Source organism: Notamacropus eugenii, chromosome 4 (genome assembly GCF_028372415.1).
Source record: "Notamacropus eugenii isolate mMacEug1 chromosome 4, mMacEug1.pri_v2, whole genome shotgun sequence".
Lineage (NCBI taxonomy): Eukaryota > Metazoa > Chordata > Mammalia > Diprotodontia > Macropodidae > Notamacropus > Notamacropus eugenii.
The window spans coordinates 132916367-132929801 of NC_092875.1; the positions used below are offsets into that span (position 1 = coordinate 132916367).

General features: G+C 39.9%; 1 pseudogene; it reads left to right on the forward strand.

Annotated features, from left to right (window-relative positions):
• The first annotated feature begins 2559 nt into the window (after nucleotides 1-2559).
• On the forward strand, nucleotides 2560-4196 carry LOC140502331 (cytokine-like nuclear factor N-PAC; annotated as a pseudogene).
• The last annotated feature ends 9239 nt before the right edge of the window (nucleotides 4197-13435 follow it).

Below are 13435 nucleotides of genomic sequence, written 5' to 3' on the forward strand. Positions count from 1 at the left end.
CACTGTTTTTGAAAAGGAGGACAAAGTATGGTCCATCTGAAATCCTGCATTATTACACTTATTCTTCACAGTGTTTTAAAAATTGCTTATAGTTATCATACATACCCTATCTTCAAATCACTGAAATGAGATTTCTCTGGAACAACAGAAAGCTATTGAAGCTTTTTTTTTTTTAAATAAGTAATAGACACAGTCAGACTTATGCTCAGAAAATTATTCTGATAAGTAGTATAAAGGATAAATATGAGCTGGAAGAGAGGCAAAAGGACATAATAGAGGACTATTAGAAGACTATTACAAAGGGTTTAAGTCAGTGAGATTAGCACTTTGGACTTGAAGTCAATAAGACTTGAGTTAAAATCTGGCATCAGATACTTACTAAAAGTGTGATCCTGCTCAAGCCATTTAATATCTGTGGGTTTTTTAATTTGTAAAATGGAAATAATAATTGTATCTACCTCACAGGATTGTTGAAGGAGATAATATTTGAAAAGTACTTTGTAGAATTTTAAATGCCATATGAATTTTACCTATCATTAATATTGTCTCCTGGTCTCCAAATGCTCCAAATGCTACATAACTTCCTCAGAGAATTTTTTTTAAAAGTGGTTAAAGTTAAAGGAAAATAACAAAGTTAACCTGAGGGAGGAGAAAGTATTCAGAAAAAGATAATGATCAGATCTGTCAAAAGCACAATAGAGGTTCACAAGGATTAATGCCAAGAGAACGTTGAATTTGGTATTTAGGATTTCCTTAGTGATCTTCGATTGAGCCTCAGTTTCAATTGAGAATTGAGGCCAAAATGTTGAATACAAAAGTTTTTAGAGAATGTGGAGAGAAGAAAAGTATGTATTAAATATTTCTTTCTTTCTTCTTTTCTTCTCTTTTTTTCCCTCAGAAACTTAACAGTCCTAGGAAATCAAGAAATGGAGCAGTTAATATACTTCCAAAAAGAACAAAGTTTTTTTTTTCAGGTTTTATGAGATCCAACTATGTTTATAGCCAAATGAAAATGATCCATTAGACATGGAGAAATAGAAAATTAATGAAAGAAAAAGAATGGCCAATTATGTTCAAGAATAGACTAAAAGAAATAGGATCAAACCAGTGGTAAAGACATTGTCCATAGGAGGGAATAGAAATATCCCTTCATTTGTGATCTGAAGTGAAGATGATGTTGAAAATTTTTGAATTTTAGACAAAGGTAGCTAAGGGAACACACACATGACAACTTTAATCTTCTCATAAAGGCAAGGTTCACATTTATCTGTTACATGAGTTCAGGTTTGTGATGTGATTGATGGAGTAGAAGAGAGGAAAAAATAGAATTTAAACAGACACAGAAGAGCAATGAATGGGGTTGTCAAGGAGCACAAAGACCCAACTGAAGTTATATAATATAAATTCTGCTTTGAGTGAAGTCAGCTTAGTTCTGTGATTTTCTTCATGAGTGTGCAGCGGCCCTGCAGCAGAACCAGAAAAATTAGATTATGATACTAATTCATGGATGAAGATTTTCAGGTTAGAATGATATAAAGGGATCAGAGTTCTTTGGTATGAAAGTACATATCTAGCCGCATAGCATAGCTTGCAGTTAACAAGGCACCATCTGATGAGCCATCTTATGATTAGCAAAAAAATTAGCATCAGATGGTGTAGATGAACATGAACTACAACAAAAAAAACAGCAGATGCAGTAGCAAGAGCAACAACAACCTCTGAACTGGGAAATAAGTCAAGGAATGCCAGGAAGTTTAACAAATAATCAGCTTTCTAGCATTGCCTATGTTTTTGGATCTAATTGCTTTTGCCCTGGATTCCCTGAATGTCAAATGGGAAGCAAATTGACCCATGGCAGAATATATAGAGGAAAGCAACCAATATGATGAGAGAATTTTTTATAGTAACAACTTACATTTATAATATAAGAGTTTTGGAAAACCTCTTATATGTTAGTTAATTTTATCTGTACATCATCCAAAAATGTAAAGAAAAATATAGAGTAGTTGACCTAAACATGAAAAAATAGGAGATGATAGACTGTAGTTTAAGAGCTGTCAGAGACCTTGGAGATCATCTAATTTTCCTTCCCTCATTTAATGGCAGAGGTAACTAGGCCCTGACAATTTAAATGACTTGTTACGGGGAATCACGTTACTTAATGTCCAAGGGAAGATATAATCCTTGAACTTCCCAATATTAAAACCAATTCTCTACCTACTAAACATAATTACAATCTTTAATTATGTGAAAGGAAGTTCTAAAAATAGAAATTCACTAATTCAGCTTAGCCAAAGAGGTTAGAAAGATGCAAGAACTAAGGGAGGGGAATCGTAGATTTAATGTTGGAAGGCTCCTCAAAGGTAATTGATTCCTATCATATCACTTTATAAATTACTAAAGTGAGGTTCAGAAAAGTTAAGTGATAGAGTTAGGACTACATACAAAATTTCTGAGGCAGCAATCAAGTCTGGGTCTTCCTGATTTCATGTCCAATGCTATATCCACTATACCACCTCCCATAATTTTAAATTGCCAGATGAAAATCAAGTTGATAAGATGGCAACTGTGAATCTGCAGCTCAGAGACTTGGTATGGGGGGAACTAGGCAGATATCTTCCTTAGCCAGGAAAGATTGTAAATCTACCCAAAACTTTGAAAAAATCTCTTGGAAAGAAGTGCTTCTCTGCAAAATATTTTTGAACAGATCATGCTTGGTTCAAGGTTGAACAGCTGAAGCCATATCATCCCCATAAAGAGGAAATTATCAAAATTAAATTAAAAATATTTCAGCAGGGTGTGGACTCTGTGGAGAAGTTTCTCAAAGAAAGCCAAAAGCAAAGATAGTCATCCCATAATTCTCCTAAAGAGAAGAATCAGTGTAATTCAAGTAAGCAGAGTTCAGGAGATGAGAAACACAAAGCTGGCCCATCTGAAGGGAAAGTAAGGAAGAATATGGGAGAAGGAAAGAAGAGAGTATCTTCAGCTCCTACAGAAAGAGGCTCCAAATCACCTGTACAAAGGACCCAGAAACAGAGTCCCAGAAAGCAAGGTGGTCCTCCAAAGGATATGAAGGACCTCACAGTCCCAGAATCCAGTGTACAGTGAAAGGAATGGTGGCAGGAACAATGGCTAGTTTTAAATGGCAACCCCATGTAAGCAAGCCTGTAAAAGATGGGGACCCACATTTTCATCACTTTCTTCTCAGCCAAACAGAAACCAGCTGTCTGTTATCAGGCAATAACAAAGAAGTTAAAAGTGTGTGAAGAGGAATCTGGATCCACATCTATCCAAGCAGTAGATAGCACAGCAGTGAATGACAGCATCACTCCCACGGACAAAAAGAATTTTTGGGCCTTGGCCTCATGGGAAGTGGAATTGTCCCCAACTTACTAAAAATGGATCATACAGTGACTGTACGGAACCAGACAGCAGAAAAATGTGATTTGTTCATCCAAGAGGGCACCTGGCTAGGAAGAACTCCCACTGAAGTAGTCTCCACCTGTGACATCACCTTTGCCTGTGTCTCAGCCCAAAGCAGTTGAGGACCTGGTGCTGGGCCCTAGTGGTGTGCTTCAAGGGATCTGCCCTGGAAAATGCTATGTAGACATGTCAATGGTGAATGTAGACACAGTCACTGAATTGGATCAGGTGATTGTGTCCAGGGGTGGTTTCTCGAAGATCCTATCTCAGGAAATCAGCAGCTGTCTAATGATAGGATGCTGATGATCTTAGCAGCTGGAGACAGGAGCTTATATGAAGACTGCAGCAGTTGCTCCCAGGCAATGGGGAAGACCTCTTTTCTAGGTGAGGCTGGGAATGCAGCCAAAGTGATGTGGATTGTGAATATGGTTCAGGGGAGCTTCATGGCTACTGTAACTGAAGGACTGACACTGGTCCAAATGACCTGATAGTCTCAACAGACATTGTTTGACATCCTCAATCAGGGACAATCAGGGAAGATGGCTAGCATCTTCCTGCATCAGAGGTGCCAAAATATTCTGCAAGAGAACTTTAAACCTGGTTTCTACTTGAAGTATATCCAGAAGGATCTCAGATTAGCCTTTGCACTAGGTGATTCTGTCAACCACCCATCTCCTATGGCAGCTGCAGCAAACGAGGTATATAAATGAGCCAAGGCACTAGACTAGTCTGACAATGACATGTCTGCTGTGTACACAGCCTACATACTGTAATCCCTGAGGTCCTATCTTCCTGCTAATCCCCATTCCTCACATTGGGTCAGGGCCCTGGGAATTAACTCTGGACCAGTACATCTGTCTCTAAGTTTCCTTTCATATACAGACTTTGAAAAGTTTTGCCATGAGTGCAGCTGCAGCATCAAGCCTCCCCTGAGGGCTCTGGGAAAAGGGGGAGTGTATTGGGAAAGGTGATGTTGGATTGTGGAAAACTGATGAGCAGTACTGCTGTGCACTTGCTGTCTGGATCAGAAGAGGGGCTGTGTGTTCAAACAGACCCACCCCCACCCATCCCTCTTGACCCCTAGAAGCAATGCTGCCAGAATCTGCTTGGCTTCTTTCTCCTTCCTGAGTTTTGTCAGAGTCTGAGTTCCTCCTAGCAAAAGCGGCCAGAGTCCCTATTGCCCTCTTCCCCTCTTTCATTGGGGTTGTAAGAAGCAACCTCCATAGTATCCTAGTTGTGAAGACTGAGTTCCTCAAACTCTTGGGATTGGCTCTTCTTCCTTTGGATCCTGCCCTGAATTCTCTGAGAATACAGGCTGCTCCAGTTGGAGGCCACCTAGGTCTCCCATGTCAGCACATCCCCCAGGGAAGAGGACAATGAGATGGCACACATCCCAGAAAGGGGCCTATAGTACCTCAGACTATAAGGAACCAGTTGGAGAGCATTGGGTACTTAAGTCATTGACATTTTGAAAAGAGAACTCCTAGTAAACAAATTTCTTCTCACATGGTTTTATGAAGTGGAAAGATTACAAGTTTGAGTGAAAAATAGACCCACCCCAACATCACCATCCCATCACAGTATCTACCATCTGCTAAAGCTCAGGCTGAAATTGGAATCCCTAGCGCTTATAAGAATACTGGAAGAGGTTTATTCAATATAGATGGGATTTAGTCATCACTAACCTGATTTAGTGTTTGAATTTGCATTCCAGCCTGAGGGGAAGGGAAGGGGCAGTGAGCATACCAATGAGAGAGCCCTGAGGTGTGTGTAGAGAAATGATTCCTTTCTGTTTCCATTATGTCACATGCTCTTCTGACTCCTTTTGGAGCCCTCTTGATATCCCCTTTAGGCCATTTTATCTGTGTCCATATGGGAGAGGCCTGTTGTGCATGCCACCACCTATATCTTCTTCCTACTCACCCCTGCCTTTGAAGAGACAGTGGGTATCTTTTTACCTACTTTGATCCAGACCTAGCTTCCACTGCCCTGGGTGACCAACACTGACCACTTATGGGATCAGTTCTCAGTAAAGGAATGAGTAATTGCACTCCAGCCAGCATCATGTTCTTTGTGCCTTTAGGGCCACAAAGTCCTCTGTTTGGGAAAGGAGAAGACTTGGCCTGAGATGAGTCCTGACAGACTAGAAAAGTAAGCCCAAGTCCCTCTTGGAGATCCCCGTTTTCTCTTTGTGAAGGGTTTCTGCATGGGACTGAAATGGTACATAGGAACAAGGAGAGGCTGTCATCCCTGATATCCTAAATCTACCTTCCCCTTGAGGTGGGTTGGTTTTCTGAAGTCACATGAAGCTTATGGTTGATATTCATGGCGGGTAAGGGGGATGGATTCAGTGACAATACTTTGGGTGCAGTTTGTTTTTCTTTTTTCTTTTCTAGCATCTGGAAGTTTGTCCCTCTTTCCTCTTTATCTCTTACAGCCTGAGTTTAAGAAATGAAACTTTTGGAAGAAAAGAGGAGACACAGGGAAGCTTCAGTATCAAATTCCAGTCCAGATGTTTCTTTCACTCGGCAATACTGTCCTTATCTCTGTCTCTGAACATGCCAGTTCTGTTCCTGGCCAGGAGAGTGAGAGGGTAAGGTGTAGGGGGAGGGTAAAAGGTGGGGGGAGGAAAGAGAGAAGCTCTGGATCTGGGAGATGCTGTAATGAAACTGGCTAGTCAGGGTTGTCTTAATATTGTTGACAATTCTGTAAACTTCCTTTTTATGACTTTCTGTTTCAGCTATTTCGTTTTTGTTTTTGACTCCATTTTAAAGAGAAAATGTGACATTTGTGAAAAGCCTGTAAGAAAAGCAGTTTATGTTTTCCCCCCTTTCAATGACAAACCCTCTAGGTAATTAAGGTTGGGAATTTTTATTTTTGCTTTGTTTTTAATTAAGGTTTGTCATTCAGAATAGGATTATGTGATCATGTTTAAATGGCAAAATAAAATGATTTTGTGCAATTAACAAAGCTACTGCAAGAAAATAAAACCTCTCTTGGTAAAAAAAAAAAATAAAAAAGATTCACTATAAGATGAAACTTATGACTGCTCGGTAGAAATTCTTAACCTGGAGCCCCATGGATAGGTATCAGAAAGTCCATGAAGACCAATGGTGAACATTACATCCTTATTTTCATTAAACTTTCAATGAAATCAAGCATTCTTTCAACTGCAAATGAAGGTAATGAAACATTATTCTAAGATGTCCATAGACCTCATCAGAATGTCAACAGGTTCGTTAAGCAAACAAACAAAAAGATCAAGAACACCCGTATCAAAAGTGCCTAAAGGTAGGATCATATGGTTCAGCAGATAGTGTGTTCCTTCCTATCTAGAGGTTTTCAAGTGAAGGGTGAATAACAGAACTTGTTATAAATTTTAAAGAGAGGATTCCTGCTCATGTACAATATGGACTAGAGGGCTTCAAGGATGCCTCTCTTCTCTAATATCCGCATGCAGTTCAATTCAGAGAACATCTTTGCACCACTCCTCTCCACAGACACATGACTTGATCTTCCTTTTATAATAGTTATCATTTTTGATATCACTTTGGTCCATGACACCTCTTTCTCAGATGAGAATTAACTATTCTTTCACATTTAAGTTTGTCTACTCTCTGGACACTTCCAAGTTAGGCAAGTAAGGAGGGAGAGTACAACTACATAGTTATAAAGACAGAGATAATTGTTGCTTTTCTTAACAGTGAGCCCCAAAGGGAAAAAAAAAAGAACAAAAATTGTCTCCCTCTTTGGAAAAACTGGTCACAAAGCAAATTATGTTTTCCATTATCTCCTCAGTATATCTAGTATAAAGAAGCAGAAAGCCCTGCCAAAGGAACTTATCAATTTATACCTAGGAAGGAAATACTTATAAAAATGCTGTTGGTGCTCATGCAGTAGATGCTTATCCAATCTTTATATGAAAGTGTCTGGTAACTGAGAATATGTCATCTTCTGAGCATAGAAGATCATAGATTATGGGTCATGTAGTCCAAGACATCCTGGAGCAAATATGGCCACTGGCCCTTCCCCTCAGTGGAAGGATCAGGTCAAGTGTAAAATCAGCTGCATGGAGGAACCACAAAAACCATAGAGGAATATAAACACCAGAGTCAAGAAATGATCCTGAGGGAAGAAGAAGGGTCCAATGTATTGTTCCCAAAATATGTTTCCAGGAAAATTGTAATGACCAATGGTCATACTTACCCTACCGAGGACAAGATTGCACAAAGAAGGACAAATCATTCATTTACAGAAAATAGCCTAAGTTCTTTCCAATCTCTCTCTCTCTCTCTCTCTCTCTCTCTCTCTCTCTCTCTCTCTCTCTCTCTCTCTCTCTCTCTCTCTCCCCCTCTCCTTCTCTCTCTCATATTATTCTCACTTTTTGTTTTTAATCTCTTCTCTGTCTTTCTATTGTCTCAAACTATTTTTGTCTCTCAAAATATTTAACACATTTCAGTTTGAACTTTAAATATATGTACAATATTTTCTACTTATAATTGATTCCAATTTATATGCTTTGAACTTGATTCTATCTTGTTAATCAAAAATTATTGCTATATATGAAACCAGCTATTTACTCCTTGATTAGATATAGTAAATTTCATTCTTAAGACATCATTCATATTATTTTATCCTTTTTTCCTCTCATTGTGAAAAAATAATGATAAACTACAAATATGAGATTTTAGTGCATTCTGTGTGCCTATGAGCCTCCATCCTTAATTCATTCTATATGGACCGTGTTTTAAGAGTTAGTTGTATGCTGTCTCCCCCCATTAAATTGAAAATTATTGGACAGAGACTATTTCTTTTTTGTTTGTTTGTTTTGTCCCTAATGCTTAACATAGTACCTGGTAGGGGGCAAAGCCAAGATGGCAGAGTAGAAAGACACACAAATGCAGGCTTTCCCCACACAGCCCATAAAATACCTGTAGAGAGGGACTCTCAACAAATTCTGGAACAGCAGAAGTGGAGAACAACAGAGTAGAGGAGATTTCCAGCCCAGGGTGATCTGAAAGGCCCAGGGGAAATGTCTGTTGCATGGAGCTGAGTGCAGCGCAACTCTGTGAGGAGGACACCTTGGGGATGGAAGCTCCAGTTGCAGTAGCAGTGGTCTGCAAATCCCTCAACCCACAGGTGCCAAAGGTCAGTGACAGGGGTTTTCAGCTGGCTGGGAAGGGAGAAGGGCCTTCCCATATCTCCAGCCTCAGGAAGCAGCCTCAGAGGCCATATCTCAGGCAGGCGGCACCAGTTCCCACGCCAGCCCCTATAGCAGCCTGCATCCATTGTTGGATTGTAAAAACCGTGGAGGCACTGAAGTGCTGATTATTACCTCAGTCTTGTACAGAGACCCTGAGGGAGCTGATCTTTATCTCACACTGAATGGCAGCCTTGCCTCCACAGTTTATCTGAAAAATCAGCCCTCAGTGATGGCTTGGCGGAACTGGAGGCCAGCTGGCTGTGGAGAGGTAACTGCTAAGATTCTGGGCACAAAAATCTCTTCTTTATCCCAGACCAGTGTACACACTTAATTGTGCCACCTTGGAGAAACTGAGATCTTACAGATCCCTAGAGTATACCCTACTCTTGACAAAGGACCCAAAAGTCAAGTAACTGGTTGGGAAAATGCCGAAAAAAGGGAAAAAAATAAGACTATAGAAGGTTACTTTCTTGGTGTACAGATATCTTCTCCCATCCTTTTGGATGAGGAAGAATAATGCTTACCATAAGGGAAAGACATAAAAGTCAAGACTTCTGTATTTCAAACATTCAAAATAAATATTCAGTGGTCTCAGGCCATGGAAGAGCTCAAAAAGGATTCTGAAAATCAAGTAAGAGAGGTGGAGGAAGAATTGGGAATAGAAATAAGACAGATACAAGCAAAGCATGAAAAGCAGGTCAACACCTTGATAAAGGAGATCCAAAAATGCTGAAGAAAATAACACCTTGAAAACTAGCCTAACTCAATTGGAATAAGAGGTTCAAAAAGCCAATGAGGAGAAGAATGCTTTCAAAAGCAGAATTAGCCAAATGGAAAAGGAGGTTCAAAAACTCACTGAAGAAAATAGTTCTTTCAAAATTAGAATGGAACAGATGGAGGCTAATGACTTGATGAGAAACCAAGAAATCACAAAACAAAACCAAAAGAATGAAAAAATGGAAGATAATGTGAAATATCTCATGGGAAAAACAACTGACCTGGAAAATAGATCCAGGAGAGACAATTTAAAACTTATGGGCCTACCTGAAAGCCATGATCAAAAAAAGAACCTGACATCATCTTTCATGAAATTATCAAGGAAAACTGCCCTGAGATTTTAGAACCAGAGGGCAAAATAAGTATTCAAGGAATCCACTGATCACCATCTGAAAGAGATCCAAAAAGAGGAACTCCTAGGAACATTGTGGCCAAATTCCAGAGTTCCCAGGTCAAGGAGAAAATATTAGAAACAGCTAGAAAGAAACAATTCAAGTACTGTGGAAATACAATCAGGATAACACAAGATCTAGCAGCTTCTACATTAAGGGATCAAAGGGTGTGGAATAGGATATTCCAGAAGTCAAAGGAACTAGGATCAAAACCAAGAATCACCTACCCAGCAAAACTGAGTATAATACTTCAGGGGAAAATTGGTCTTTCAATGAAATAGATGACTTTCAAGCATTCTTGATGAAAAGACCAGAGGTGAAAAGAAAAATTGACTTTCAAACACAAGAATGAAGAGAACCATGAAAAGGTGAACAGCAAAAAAAGAATTGATGTAAATAAAGTTGAACTGCTTACATTCCTACATGGAATGACAATATTTGTAACTCTTGAAACTTTTTTCAGTATCTGAGTAGTGGGTGGGATTACATACACACACACACACACACACACACACACACACATACACATAGAGAGAGACAGAGAGCACAGGGTGAATTGAATAGGATGGGATAATATCTTATAAAAAGGAAATTAAGGGGTGAGAGAGAAATATATTGGGAGGAGAAAGGGAGAAATGGAATGGGGCAAATTATCTGTCATAAAAGAGGAAAGTAAAAGACTTTTCAGTGGAGGGAAAAAGGGAAGAGGTGAGAGAAAAAAACATGAAGGTTACTCTCATCCCATTTGACTAAAGGAAGGAATAAAATGCACACTCATTTTGCTATGAAAACCTATCTTACAATACAGGAAAGTGGGGGAGAAGGGGATAAGCATGGTGGGGGTGCATGATGGAAGGGAGGGCAGTGGCAGGAGGGAGAAATTAGAAGTCAGCACTCTTGGGGAGGGACAGGATCAAAAGAGAGAATAGAAGAAATGGGGGGCAGGATAGGATGGAGGGAAATATGGTTAGTCTTACACAACACTACTATTATGGAAGTCATTTGCAAAACTACACAGATATGGCCTATATTGAATTGCTTGCCTTCCCAAAGGGGATGGGTGGGGATGGAGGGAGAAAGAGAAATTGGAACTCAAAGTCTTAGGAACAACTGTTGAGTATATAGTATAGTACCTGGTAAATAACAGGATTAATAAATGTTCTTTGATCCCAGCTTTCCTACAACCCAGTCACATCTAACCCACCATGTTTTCATCAAATTGACTTTTAAAAAGTCTACAATTATTACTTCGGAATTTTAACTAATTAAATTTGAGTCAAATTTTTAATCTTTTAACTAGATTTTGAATCCTTACTGTCATATTAAACCACGCAAAATAAGTAATTCAGTGGAGACCTCAGTTTACAGCAAAACATTAATAACTACTTTATGATCCTGAGAATTCAACTACATAATTATGATAGTTTCTGACTCACATCTTTTCCATGTTGTCTATAAGAATAGAATCAGTCTTTGTCAAATGTTTTACTCAAAAGCTGGGTTAAATCTCTCATCAGCATTCCTCTGATCTATAAGTCAAAGAACCATGGTAAGAAGTTAAAGGAAATGAAGTTCATCTAGTATGGTCTGTATTGACAAAGATATGCTGACTCACTGTGATCACTACTTCTTTCTCTTGATATTCACTGATGTGATAGTAATTGGAAATGGAAAATCATTCCTTTTCATTAATAGGCCCATTAAGTCACATGGAGCCTGTGATGGGAGGAGTTTGCTGAATGGGTGAAGCAGGAAGAAGCAGAGCTAAAGTAGTGCTGAGAGGAAGTTAGTCTTGAGAGCAGCCAAAGCTCAGAAGGATGCAGGCTCCTGGGTATCTTGAGTGATTTTGTGGTTGTTTATAATTTTCTTTATGAGAGCCTGCTTGTGATGAGTATAATGGACCTGGTTTGTGAGAAGCCTAGCAGGGGAAACGCTTGGGGATGGTGCTGTCCTCTGCATTGTTATTGTGAATAGATTTTGGTTGCTGTGATGAATTTGATTTGGAATAAATATTTTGTTTCTGCCTTCCATGTGGAGAACCTGTGGTATTTCATGATTCTGAATTGCACCATGATAGTCATGGCTACTGTGGGCACTGTGAATTAGCACTACAAATGGCGACAAGGATGGGATTGCGAAATATCAGACCCCCATTTGGAATCAAAAAGGCAGAGGAGACAGAGGAAGAAATGGACATCTCAGGGTGGGAGGATTTTTGTTCCTCCCTAGAAAGAGAATGGGCTAAAGGCACAGGGCTTTGTGAAAACTGGGAATTGAGGCTACAGTAGGGAGAACCCAGAGATTTAGAAAGATGTTTGCAGGTAATAGCAGTGGAACCAGGGAAAGAAATGGCAGGGGTATGTAGGACAGATTGGGCCTTGCTAACAGGCTATAGAATTGTATGCAAATGCAGAGACTGGCAGCTGCAGGAGAAGGCTCAGATGGAAAGGGAGCTGGCTGGTTTGCAGAAGAGGTTTTTTGTCCTGCAGTGTTTGGGCTGTCCTTTCAGAGAGGAAGCTGGAGAGATTCGAGTAATAGAAGAGAGGGCTGTTATTGGTTTGTCTCACAGGAAGTGAAAAGTTAACAATAGAAAAGTGAATGCAGCCCTTGCACAGGCTGGGCTTGATGCAGGCCAGGCCTAAACACAGGACAAGAGGATGTGTGGGAGGAGAATGAAACAAGTGAGGAGGCTGAGTTTAGGCCAATACTTAAAAGGAAGCAGGAGAATCATGGGACCCCCACAGTGTTTGGGGAGGTAAATGAGGATTTTGGTAACCATGAAGTCACAGATGTTTTGAGTTGGTTCACCCAAAAGATGGGAGAAAGGTTTTCTCAAGAGAAGAACGGCCAGTGAATTCAGGGTCAGACAGGATTGACAAGAGTTGTTTACTGCTCTGTTATGAACAGGGGTAGATTTTGGAAAAATAGATGGAATTCCAACTAATGAACTATATAAAATGTAACGAGGAAAGAGGCTTGATTTTAGACTGAGCAGGGAGGTAGGAGATGCCCCTGGAGATCATTCTGAAACATTATAACCAAGTTAATCACACCTGCCGGGAGAATGGAGGGTTGGTTGGCCAGGCCCCAGCTCAGATTAAAGAGTGTGTACCACTAGCCAGAATGATGACCCAGGGCCTGCAAATTGAAAATCAGTTAACAATAGTGAATGAGGCTTTGATAATGGATTCATGGACTCCAGAAGCATAGATGACCCTATATTTATCCTGCTTCTGGTTATTGTCTCATTTCTTTTTGGGTTTTTGTCTGTTCACCTTGTTTGTCAGATTTGTTTTCTGCAGACTTAATACCCTCTACCTGCAGATACCTGATCACTTAAGCCAGATGTCATCCGTTATCTATGACTGTGCAGTGTCATCTCTGGACCTGAAGTCAACTAAATTCCAGATGTCCACTAAAGAACTGATATATCAAACGGGACCTGTTGGGGCAGGGACAGCTCTACAACCAATCTCCATATAAGGTAGCCATGGAAGAAGAGACCTTCTCCCCTTACCCCAAGACTTTGGGCCCCATTTGTTCAAGGGGGGAATGATGCCGTGATTGTGCTCAAACCCCAGTCTAAGATATTGTTTTATGTGTTCATTTTGTGTGATCCCTGTTATATTGTTGTAAAGTT